Source organism: Miscanthus floridulus, chromosome 15 (genome assembly GCF_019320115.1).
Source record: "Miscanthus floridulus cultivar M001 chromosome 15, ASM1932011v1, whole genome shotgun sequence".
In the NCBI taxonomy this organism is placed as follows: Eukaryota; Viridiplantae; Streptophyta; class Magnoliopsida; order Poales; family Poaceae; genus Miscanthus; species Miscanthus floridulus.
In genome coordinates, this window is record NC_089594.1 from 17,626,115 (window position 1) to 17,639,798 (window position 13,684).

Sequence of the window (13,684 nt, forward strand, 5' to 3'; positions counted from 1 at the left end):
CGTCAAATTGAGTCTATACGATCGCACTTGATTAACAGGGGGTTCATGCCAAACTATACGATATGGACTATGCATGGTGAGATTGGTGTGAATGTTCTGCAGGAAAACGATGATGATGTGGGCATGCCTGACGTAGCCATCCACGATGCTGACGAGGAACCCGGTGTCAACACGGAACCTATGGCCACAGTTAATAATGTGTTTAGGAACATGCTAGCTGACGAGACCGAGGATAACGATGGCATTTTTCAGCTGCTGCGTAATGTAGAGACTGGATGTCTTAGTGAAAGACCGTTGAGAAAGCTAGAGAAAATGAGACAAGATGGCAAAACACCATTGTATAGGGATTGTCCAATGAGCAAACTGGAAGCTGACATCATGCTGTTAGAGTTCAAATCGACAAATGGATTGAGCAATAAAGGCTTCGATCAGTTGTTAGGTATAATAAGGAAAATGCTCCCAGAAAAAAATGAGTTGCCACAAAAGACATACTTGGCCAAAGCAAATGATCTGCCCCATCGGCCTCGAGGTTGAAAAAATTCACGCGTGTTCCAATGATTGCATATTATACCGTGGAGAAAAATATAAAGACTTGGACAAGTGCCCCAAGTGTGAAGCTCCACGGTATAAGAAATGGCCGTCAGATGAGGGGACCAAGACCAGAGGAGGTCCTGTAAAGGTCATTTGATTTTCCCTATAGCTCCCCAGGTGCATAGGCTATTTGCATGTGCAAAATCAGCCAAGCTATTGCGTTGGCATGGCGAAGAGCATAAAAAAGATACAATGATGAGGCACCCCGCCGATGAGCATGACTGGAGGACTGTCAATACTATATTCTATAAGGACATTGGTGGAAAGGTAAGGCATCTTTGGTTTGCTTTGAGCACAGATGGGATGAATCATTTCAACCAAGTTAGAAGCAATCATAGCACCTGGCGAGTGACACTCTGTATATACAACCTTCCATCTTGGGTCTATATAAAGCGGTCGTACATCCAGATGCCACTATTGATCCAAGGGCCAAGACAACCTAGGAATGACATCGATGTGTTTCTGGAACCAGTGATCGATGAACTAGTGGAGATGTTTGAAAAGGGTGTGCCGGATGTTTGGGACGAGTACAAAAAGGAACATGTCACGATCAAGGGAGTACTTATCGCTACAATCACCGACCTGCCAGGTCAAGGTTTGTTGTCCAGAGAGAAGACAAAAGGCTATACTGGATGTGTCGACTGCTTGGACGACACCGATGCGGTAAATCTACCAAATAACTCAAAGATAGTTTATACGGGACACCATAGGTTCCTACCTAAGGATCACCCTTACCGCAGGAACAGAAAAGATTTCAACAGTACTATTGAGAAACGCTTAGCTCCAAAATATCAAGACGGGCCTGCGATACTTCAAGAACTCAACAAACTGGAGGTTGTCCTTGGGAAGGGGGACAATGCAGTAGCAGCGTCTGATGGGAGCGTTTGGAAGAAAAAATAGGTTTTCTGGAAACTACCTTACTGGCCATTTCTGAGTGTATGCCACTGTCTTGATCCCATGCACATCACTAAAAATGTGTGCGCTAACACTCTTAACACCTTGATGGACACCGGAGGGACATCGAAGGATTCACTAGCCACACGCTTGGACATGCAACACTTGGGAATCAGGAAGGAGCTGCATCCCGTGGAGCTAGAGAATGGCCAGTTCAAACTTTCGGTTGCGTCATGGACATTGAAGATGGAAGAAAAGCATGCGCTTATTTCTTTCTTCAATGAACTCAAAGTCCCAATAGGCTACTATGCAAACCTGAAGAGGCTAGTGAACATGAGAGAACTCAAGTTCAACTATGGCCCTATGAAGGCCCATGACTGTCATGTCATTATGACTCAGCTGCTCCCTGTTGCCCTGCGTGGTATCCTCCCCCCAAAGGTCTGTGCCCCAATCATAAAGCTTTGCTCGTTCTTCAACGCAATCTCAAAAAAGGTTATTGATGTGTCCACACTATAGAGCAGCTACAGCGGGACATAACCGAAACTCTCGTTAGGCTTGAGATGCATTTCCTGCCGACTTACTTTGATATCTCATTGCATCTGCTCATTCATCTTGTTGACCAAAATAGAGCCATTGGCCCAATGTACCTGCATCAGATGTTCCCTTTTGAAAGATTGATGAAAGTTTTCAGGAGGTATGTTAGGAACAGATTCAGGCCGGAAGGGGGCATGGTTGAAGGATGGTCAACGGAGGAGGCCATTGAGTTCTGCACATATTATCTGGACATCAAAAGGGTCGGAGTTCCAGAATCTCGTGACGAGGGAAGACTACGTGGCAAAGGAACGATCGGGGAGAAATCTGTTACAGTAGACGACCCTATTTCTTTCAGGCAGGCACAGTTTGCTGTTCTCCAGCAAGCCGAGGGTGTGATGCCATACAATGATGAGCACAGGCAATCGCTGCAAACTCTGTATCCGAGTAGGTCACTGACTTGGCTAGATAAAAAACATAAGGAGGAATTTGTCAACTGGTTGCGACATCGCTTGCTTGGAATAAAGTTGGGTAATCAATTGGATGCCTTAGCTAAGGGACCTTCGAGTACATATCTTAAGTACCAAGGGTATAAGATCAATGGATTCACATTTTACACAAAAAAGCAAGATGGAAAGAGCACATACCAAAATTATGGTGTTCGTTTTGATGCTCACGACAAAAACGACAACGTGCAAGCGACATACTATGGTTTCATAGAGGAGATATGAGAGCTAGCCTACGGTCCATTGAAGGCAGCTCTTTTTTGCTGCCAGTGGGTCTGGCTCGAGGAAATCAACACTGACAGCGAAGGGTTCACTACCGTTGATCTCACTAAGACTACATACAGAGACAACCCCTTTGTCCTTACAAGAGATGTTATGCAAGTCTTCTATGCAAGGGACAATAAGACAATAGGAAGGCTAAAAGTAGTCCTAGAAGGGAAAATGAAGATTATCGGTGTCGATGATGAAGAAGACTACAGGGGCTATCAGGAAATGCCTCCATTCGGGGCGAACGTACCCCTACCTATCCTTCAAGAGGGTGACGAACCTGCTTACGTATGGCTTGATCACAATGAGCCCCTCATTGTTGATGCATGTAAAGATAGTTAGATTATTGTTAACTATGTAATCATTATGCACATAACCGTGAAGGATGTTTGATCCTGATGAAACTCTCATCTCCTCTCTCCTCCTCATTAATACTCTGCCAACTCAGCAAATATGCCGACGTATCATAGCAATTAATGAGAATGAAAGTTATTTAAAACTACCATTGAGACTGACCTTATTACTATTTAAACACTCGATTAGACACCGAACGTAACATTTCTAAATTTTACTCTCTGAATTTAAACACTAGCTAAATATAAATATAAATATATATGTCTAGACTTCCGATAGATGGACATTGGGGTGGCCATTCTCTTCTGAGCTACTAGTAGTAGTGAGGGATCCACAGCTCCTCGGCGCCACTGGTCCCCAACTAGTTTGTACTCCCTGCTCGCAATACTCGAAGGAGCCCAGCCCACAGTCGGCATTGAGCAAAGGTGTAGTAGCTCCATTCCTCCTCCAACCTTCATTGATCATTGATGTATGTGCTCCTGGAGATGTGAATGGGAATGCCTGTGGCTTGTGTGTTGACTGTTGAGTGATCCATTTACCTGATGCGTGTACTGTTCTAGTCTCCAGATCAGGCCGAGATGAAGAGGAACGCTAAGAAGGCCACGGAGAAAGAAGGTTCACAGAGAAAATTCATTTTATAATTTATAAAATTGAAACAAAAAATTTGGGCCACCTGGGACTCGAACACGGGTCTCGGGGGCTAAGTTGCGGAGTCTTAATCATTTTGGCAGTCGGAGGAATTCAAAAGGAAGGGAAAAGTTATACTTCTTAACCCCTAACAGGGGCAGTGGCCGTTCAGTAGGTTACATCTATGGCCGACCATTCTTTCGGTATTGTGAGGCACGATAGAGTGCACTTATATGGGCATTGGACTTCATCGATACAAGCAGATACATAATCCGTGACATCAATTACCATATATGGCTACAGAGGCATGTTAGTGTGTGTGGCCCGATCAAACCCGGCAGTGATTCCGATAGTAATTAATGTTTATTTAGCTAGGTTTTCAAAGTCATAGTTTAATTAGGTTCTAATTTTAATTTGTACGGTTTTGTGTGTTTAATTATTGTCATGCATGTAATTCGTGTAATATTTGTTGGGCAACTAGAAATATACATTCCGGTGTTGTATTGGTTTCAAAAATTTTCTTAGGCTTGCACGTGCCACGTGTGAAGGAAACACCTAGTTTGGGATTTTTCGGAGATGGTTTGCTACTTTCTGAGGTTTAATTAAATTTCCGCGCGACGACACTGATTTATTATAGGTTGAACTGAGTCTACCCACGAAAAGATCCGGAATGGTACCAAACTTTTACACAGGCTCTAATGTGCCCTAGGGATAAGAATTTTGTGGAGGTTGATGAAAAAATCTATTGGGTCCAAGATGTAATTCACCCTCTTTTGTCTCATTCAGCACGGAGAAAAATATATTACTAAAAAAATGATCAGAAAAACCTCAGATCTTGTTTGGGAACTTAATTTGGGTATACATGCTTGCCAAAAAAAATTCAAGCCATTTCGACATAGGCGGAGTATACATTCTTCACAGAGGTACACGAGCCCTTTCATCGAGCCATGACTATACACATAGGTTATCAAGGTTTCTGTGGTTCATACGCATTCCAGTGTCGTATTGGTCTCAAAAATTTTCTTAGGCTTGCACGTGCCACGTGTGAAGGAAACACCTAGTTTGAGATTTTTCGGAGATGGTTTGCTACTTTCTGAGGTTTATTTGAATTTCCGCGCGACGACACCGTTTAATTATAGGTTGAATTGAGTCTACCCACGAAAAGATCCAGAATGGTGCCAAACTTTTACATAGGCTCTAATGTGCCCTAGGGATAAGAATTTTGTGGAGGTCGATGAAAAAATCTATTGGGTTCAAGATGTAATTCAGCCCCTTTTGTCTCATTCAGCACACAGAAAAATATTAAATACTCCGTTCTTCTAGAAAAAATATAATTAATAGATTCGTGCAAGTCAAAGTAACTCAAGTTTGACCAAATTTATAGTAAATAGTATTAACATTTATGTCTCTAAATAAATTTATTATAAAAATATATTCTATAACTAATCTTATGGTACTTATTTTGTATCATCAATGTTAGTACATTTTAATATAAATTTAGTCAAAATTCAAACTGTTTAACTCCTCGAAAAATGAGAATTACATTTCTTGTGGAGGCACTAGGGCGTGATTAGTTTGTTGTGTCTGGGCTAGCCAGCCAGGTTGATGGGATACAGAGCACCAATGTGACAATATATTTTTAGATAAATATTTCTTTATAGTGAGAATGGCTCGGACTTTTTTTTTGGCTGCGTTGCTGGCCGGAAAGAACGTTCAGATCGGAAGAGATTAATAAAGGGATGGACCTATGTTGTCTCAAACATGAGCCGATATTTGGTTGGGTGGGAATTTTCCTTGCCCTAGGAGCGCCAAAATGCAAAAGGATCTTAATTCCCATTTGCGAAAATAAAATCAGGGGACCCAAGCTAAGTTAAGGCCATGTTTGTTTCAGCTTTCTGGAGTTTTTGACCTCAACATTATGACCTTCCAAAAAACAAAAAACTCCCACGAGCCACAGTCCAGAAGCTTACTTCGAGGAGCTTGTGGCTTTTGGCTTTCAGGAGCTTTTTGCTTCTGAAAGGTCACAAAGCTAAGATCCAAAAGCTCTCATAAAGTTGAAACAAACAGAGTCAAATGATTGTCAAATAAGCCGCCCTTATAAATGGGTTTGTAGGGGCGGCCGGTGTTATCAGTCGCCCCTACAAATGGCCCGATTTGTAGGGGCAGCTCTATATCCAGCTGTCCCTACAAATCGGATTTGTAGGGGCGGCTCAATATTGAACTGCCCCTACGAATAGACGCCGAGTATTAAAAATTAAGCACTAAAATTCAAATTTTGTAAACGACATCGGATGGAAAAACAACCATAATAAAAGTTGTAGATCTCAAAAAGTTATGAAACTTTGTAGTTGACAACTTTTTGATTTAAAATCATCTTGTCAAGGAAAACTACGATTGAATTTTCAAAAATTTGAAATTTTAATTTTTTAAATAACCTCGGATGGACAAACAGTAAAAATGAAAGTTGTAGATCCTGAAAAGTTATGAAACTTTGTAGTTGATAACTTTCTCATTTGAAATCATCTTGTCATGGAAAACTATGTTCGGATTTCTCAAATTTAAAATTCAAATTTTATAAGTGACCCTGGATAGAGAAACTACCAAAATGAAAGTTGTAGATCTCGAAAAGTTATAAAACTTTGTAGTTGACAACTTTTTCATTTGAATTAGTTTAGGGCCTCAAACAATCAATTTATATTCAATTTTGTATAATACGTGGGGAACCAAAATGGATTGTAGACATAAGTGATTGTGAGGTGCAGTGGTAGAGGAGTTTGCGCGCGAGGGAGAAGTTGCGGGTTTGAATCCTGGCCGACGCAAAGTATGCAAAAATCGTAAAAAAAATGCTGCAACCATAGAGTGGGTGTGTGGATGCCGGTGGGGGCCTCCTCGGATTAAAAAAGATTTGCTATTTTTTTGCCTCTTTTTTCGTGATTTCTGGAAATTGATTTGTAGGGGCGGCTCAATATCGAGCCGCCCCTACAAATCGGTGATTTGTAGTAACGGTTTAATAGGGGCGGCTGCCAGAACCGATGCTACAGACCATCTGGAGCCGCTCCTACATATGCAATCTGGCGTAGTGGGGCCAATAATGATTATTTAATCTACATAGTGGAAGACCCTGATGTCTTGCGATGTTAGTTATCTGTAGTGCACTTACATAATAGCATCTGATAGCACGATTTGCTAGCAGCAAGCTTGACTCCGATGCGGCCGTGTGCTTAAATTAGCAAGCTTGAGTGCTTGACTCATGCATTCGAGAGCGGACGACTTGGACCGTGCCTTTTTCGTACCGGATACATATATGTGGCTTCCCAGTGGTTCAACGTACCGCCAGGTCATCTACGACGGGCCGTCGTCGGCCAGGTCACGGATCGGTTGGCAGAATGGCACTTGAGCAAGCACTGATAGCGCTTGCGCGCAACATCGTCCGAACCTTTTCGTTCTAGCTCTTATATATAACAAAGTTAATCAATCAATTTCAAGTTACAACTTCAGCTGCCTTTCTTCATGGAGGTTCTGATCACAATGTGTTGGTCTATTTGGACCATGCGAAATGATATTATCTTCAAGAATATCCCCCACTCCGTGCAAACATGCAGACAAGTATTCAAGAAAGAGTTTGCTCTGATTATACTCAGAGCAAAAGCAAACCTTCATTTGCAGATAAATTTATGACTAGAAGCTTTTGTATAAATTTTATGATTTTCTTTTTGACCTTCTTTGTGTCATGATTGTAATTCTACGCTTTTTTGCTCGTTTTTTAAATAAAATTCCAGTAGGGGTTCAAGCCCCTCCTGTTCCCAAAAAAAAGTTAATCAATCAATCAATCTTGATCAGCACAGAAAGTTATGAATTTTAATGTGTTTTACCTATTTTTAGAGACGGCTCTAGATCCAGCCACCTCTAAAAGGTAAGAGCATTTTTAGAGGCAGCTGTAAATCCGAGCCTCCTCTAAAAACCATTTTCTAGAGGTAGACCGACTTGGAAACCATATTTAGAGGGCCATTTTGATTGAGCCGTCTCTACTAGGAAAGTCCTTTGTTGCTAATAATCATTTGTGTAGTAGTGACATTTACTTTTGAAAATTGCTAAGTATGTTTTCACGTTTCCACTAGAGCAGGCCAGGGATTTGCACTAACAAGTACGGAGTCTTCCACTATATATGTCTTCCATTTATCTTCCTAGGGTTTCATAGCTACCTCCATTGCGGGCCAATAATGATTATTCAATCTACATAGTGGAAGACACTGGTGTCTTGCGACGTTAGTTATCCGTAGTGCAGTTACATAATGGCAGCTGCAATTCTAGAGTGTACGTAAAGTAGAGTCAAGGTCAACAAAACAAAAGGAATGATGTTGTTTTGATCTGGGTCATCGAGACATTGATACATCTTCATTAGGTTGACTGATATGCTTAGGCTACTCCTAATGCATTTTATTATTATTGTTAGAGTGCCCGGTTAGATTCAGATCTGAACGGATCTACTAACCGAAGAACGCGGAAACATAACTACCATAGAATGAAATACGCAAACGAGAATAACACCGAGAATCCGAGACACGATGTTTTTAAGGAGGTTCAGCGATGTGCCTACATCCTCAGGGCATAAGTACGGGTGCTCCTCCTCATAAAACAACAGCTACACCGGCATCCGGGCACTCCCTCGGCCTTGCCGCCACCCAAACCAGCCGCGAAGTCGTCTCACGGTTACAACAGGGGTTGCCTAATATTTATAGAGTTCGACTCCTAACTCTATCCTAGCCCCTAATACAACTCAAGTCGTAGCGTAACCAAACTATACACATATTTGACACATGTCTAACAATTATTATGCATATTAAGGCCATGTTTTTTTTGCTCTGGTCTTATTAATGTCATTAGTTTGTTAACTGTAATGCTTTATAAATCTCATTAGTTACTACCGTAGAGCAGTTTTTCGGAGACGGCCATAACAAATTTCCAAAGATCAGCTGCACACCAGCCTCTGCTTAAGGGCATGTATTAATCAGTAATTACAGAGGCGGTGGTCATGCCGACCTCTGTAAATCGAAGAAAAAAACAAACAAAAAATCAGCCTGTGAGCTGAGCCGGCTGTTCAAGTCCAGAGATCAGTCGTTGCCGAGACCGCCCACAGTCCACAGAGAGATCCTCTGCTGCCAAGCCTGTTGGTCGTCCATGGAGATTCCTCGCTAGCCCACTGGCCATCCTAGGGGATCCGCGGTTGCAGAGGTCACCCACCATCCTCGGATATCCGACACTCGAGCCCGCTTGTCTTGTCTCCCGAGATCGAGAGCCCATGCTTTGCAAATCCGGTGGCTGTCGAGCCTGCTCATCCTCCCACCATTACGTCTCCCCACTGTCGAGCCCACTGCGTAGTAGAGAGGAAGAGAGTGAGGGATGAAACGATCAAGATGCCTAAGAGGAGGTGAATTGGGCTTCTCTAAAAATTCTTGCAATAATTGAGTCCTATACTTAGCCCACTTCACTCATAGTGCCTAATTGTGCATTCTATTGTTCTATCACACAAAGAGTTTAGCAACCTAGGTTCCAATCCTACTCTAACATGGCAATTCTAGGAATGTAAAGACAAGTATTAAATTGCTCAAAGTAAATGCTCAAAGTAAAGAGAGAGAAGGAACATGGCGACGTTTTGTCGAGGTATCGGAGAGTTGGCACTCCCCACTAGTCCTCGTTGGAGCACCCACGCAAGGGTATCGCTCCCCCTTGATCCGCGCAAGGATCAAGTGCTCTCTATTGACTGATTCTTCACCACTTCAGCACGGTGAATCGCCCACAACCACTCACAAGATGAGTTGGGTCATCCAAAGGCTCCGTCGGATGATCACCAAGCTCCCAATCACCACCAAGCCGTCTAGGTGATGCCGATCACCAAGAGTAACAAGCACAAGCTCTCACTTGTCCCAAACAAGGCTAACGAGGAAGGTGGATGCACACTTGCTACTCCTTAGACACTAATGAGGTCCTTAATCTTGGATTATCAAATCTCAATCACCCCACTAGGCACTTGCTCACACTTGAACTCCAAATGGTTGCCTCACCTAAACAAATGAGCAAGAGAGGTATGTTGGACGAGTAGGAGATATATATATATATATATATAGCCCCCACTTTCAAACATACCCATTGAGGTCCAACTCAGCAACTTTAGTGATGACCGGACACGCTTGTCGGGGTGACCTGACGTGTCCGGTCAGTAGCCAACGGCTATGTGACGTTAGCTCTGATAGGCAACAGCTAGTGTGACTGGACTCTGCCAGGGTCCGGTCCACACTGACCGGACGCGTCCGGTCAAGAAAACCCTTCTCTGGAACCTCTCTACATTGGAACGGGCACAGCGTCTGGTCCTCACGGGAGACAAAACCCTAGGCACAATCGCGTCCGGTGATGAGACTATGTCAGCGTCCGGTCGACTGTTGGGTTCTCTTTGCGCTGTCTTACACTGAACGGACGCGTCCGGTCCCACAGGGACCAACGTCCAGTCCCTCTGTCACACCTCCAAACACTCCAAATTCAAGGCACTTTGTGAATGGGGTTGACTTCAAATGATCCTTGGGCTAACTCTGAGCTACCTAGTGCTAAGTTTGACAAGTGTGCACCACACCTAACACATTAGACTCACCTAGGTCAAGCTACTAGTTCATACCCTCTTTAATAGTACGGCCAAAGGAAAAACAAAACCCTAAACTAATCTAAGTGTCTCTCCAACGCCAACCGACACTTAGAACTAGCCGTCCTTAGCCTTGTTGTCCATCCTTTGAAAACCGAAACGATTTCCATCAACAGGGGCATGAATACCTTTGATTGCCCAAACAATCACCATTATCGTGACCTAACTCAAATTGTTTCTGCAAAACACACATTAGTCACAATAATCTTACGTTGTCATTAATCATTGAAACCCACTAGGGGCCTAGATGCTTCCAATCTCCCCCTTTTTGGTGATTGATGACAACAACCTCGAGTATGTGTATAAGAGATGAGTGAGGTTTTCAACATACTTGGTTTATATAAGCCTGAGATAATAAGAACAAGGGGTTAGACATGCTTATACAAACCAAGCCAACATAAGTACTCAAAGAATATGAAATAAGCTCGAGTACAAAACATTATGCTCATATTAATCAGAGTAAAACATGAAAGCAAAGCAAATGAGCATAAGTGGTGACATGACATATATAAATAACAGAGAGAGCACACATGTCACATTATCCATCACACATGCATGAAAGTAAATATGATATGCATGAAGAGCACTCAAAAGAACGAATCCATGAATCCATCTCACGACTCTCCCCCTAAGTCTAACATACTCTCTCTCCCCCTTTGGCATCAAGCACCAAAAACTAAGGATCCTGCCGTGGGGCTGGAGTAGACGAGTCGGGCTATGAGGTCCGTGCGGTGTACTCAAACTGAGTAGCAAGAGTGTCGATGTCGGACTCTGAGGACTAAGAACTCTGAGCAGTCTAACCCTGAACTGACTCAAGCTACCCCTCTAGTTGTGTAGGTGGTGGTGAAGCGGTCTGGGTCTGCTTAGCGGTCTCTGTAACTAGGTCGGCCGTGTGAGACTCTGAAGTAGAAGTAGCCGCATGATCTTGTGGCTCTATAGCTGACTCTGGAGGAATAGGAGCCACAACAGCCTCCGGCTCTGTCACTGGTGCCTCTGATACAGAAGGAGGAGGAGGCTACCTCACAACCGATGGTAGCTCAGTCGACACTACTGAAGACGGGATCGTCTCTGTCCTAGGCACTGGAGCTGCCATAGTAGTCATAGGCACCTGAAGCTCTGAAGGAGTAGGGTGGCCTGTGAGCTCACTAAAAGAAGTAGACATGCTCTGTGAAGTGACTAGCTCTGACTCAGAGGGTGTAGGAGTGAAACCAGTAATGATCAGCATAAACCCCTAAGCCTGCCGTGTGCTTGGAGTAGCAAACCACTGAGAGAACTGCACGGAGGGAGGGCGAATTGAGCCGGCAGCTGTCCCTGACTCTGTAGTCCGCTGGACTGTAATGCTGGAGTCGGGACCGAGGAGGTAGCTGCTAGACCAGGCTACTACAGCTGAGGTTTGTACGAAGGAGCACCAGTAGCCATATGGATGTGCTCCATGAAACCGAACGTGGTCTGCTGGAAGGCAAGCAACTGTGCCTAAAGCTGGTCCTGACGTAGCTGCATCTGTGCTTGGGCTGTTGCGTGTGCTGCTGCCTGATGCTGCTGCTCCTCTGCCTGGCGGTTCTGCTCATGCTGCATCCGGTCAAGTATGACTAAGAGAGTGGGGTCTTTCTGCGAAGCCTGTTGTGGAGCTGAGCTAGAGCCACTAGCCTCTCTGTCGTGTGTGCGTGGAGGCATCTGAGGTAACGACTGGTAGTCCTCGTCTGTGCTGTCAGACGGGAGGTCATCCAGAGCCTCGTCATCCTACTGAGCCTTCAACTCTGCAATCTCTATCTCTGCAAGTCATCTGATAGCCTCGTCCTGCTCCTCCACGGTCTCGGGAATAGCTTCATATAGGTGGAAATAGAGAAATATTTTATAGTTGTTTCATGGGAGAAAGGGATGGGGTAGGTTGTTTGAGTGCGCAGCAGATCTAGCCCAACTCACTATACCCATGAGCCAGCGCCCCTAGGCCCCGGTCCCCTAGAGTCCACAACATACCAAGACCTTGGGCCTAACTCAATTCAAAAGACTAGCCAGCTGATAGGTGAAGGTTGCCCCACCTTATATGTTGTGCTCCCTACCATCAATTTTCGATGTGGGACTAAACCTAACAATCTACCCTATCACACATCGGGCTCAACTCTTCACATAAAAAACACCCCGTGTGATCTCCAGAAGACATTTTCAGGCCTCGAGTCCAACGCTCCATACCACACACACCTCATGCCACCTCCGAGACGTTAACAGGCTCCCCCGTCAACATGTGACTCCTAAGATTTTTCTAGGTTTTCCAACCATGGGCTCTGATACCACTTGTTAGAGTGCGTAGCAGATCCGACCTAGCTCACTATACCCATGAGCCGACACTCCCAAGTCCCAGTCCACTGGAGCCCACCACATACCAAGACCTCGAGCCAAACTCAACCCAAAAGACTAACATGATAGGTGAGGGCTGCCCTTGCCTTATTTGTTCTGCTCCCTCAACATTAATTTTTGATGTGGGACTAAACCTTACATAGGTTGTATAGTTATTTTGACCAAACAACCAGTGTCTTTTTCACATCACATAACTTACAATATCCTTTCTACATCTCATAGCTAACACCAGCTTTTTAAAATGGCCTGTCTCCTAAAATAAATTTTGTAGTAGTAGATTCTGCTGCCAAAAAGTAGAAAGCCAACCAAATGGGCAGAATTAGAAGCTGCTTCAGAAGTAGCTGCTTTCACGTTGTACAATTTTTATGGCATCTTGGATCCTGCTTTCGGCTTTTGGCTTTTCCAAATTGGTGGAAACTGAGAAATGTTTTCCATAGTTGTTTCAAGGGAGAAAGGGATGGTGTAGGTTGTTATAGTGTGCAGCAGATCTAGTCCATCTCACTATACTCACGCGCCAGCGTCCCCAGGCCCAGGTCCATGAGAGCCTATAACATACCAAGACCTCGGGCCTAACTCAACCCAAAAGACTGGCATGATAGATGAGGGCTGCCCCTGCCTTATATGTTGTGCTCCCCACCATCATTTTTTGATGTGGAACTAAACCTAACATAGGTTTCATAGTTATTTTAACCAAACAACCAGCATCTTTTCACTGCACATGACTCACAATAGCTTTTCTATATCAAATATCTCACGATAGCTTTTTCATAGCTCACGGCAGCTTTTTCATAGCCCACTGCTGAACCAAATATATAGACCCTTTAATTCCTTTAGTTTCTATGTGTGTGAAGAATTAAGGAAAGCCATA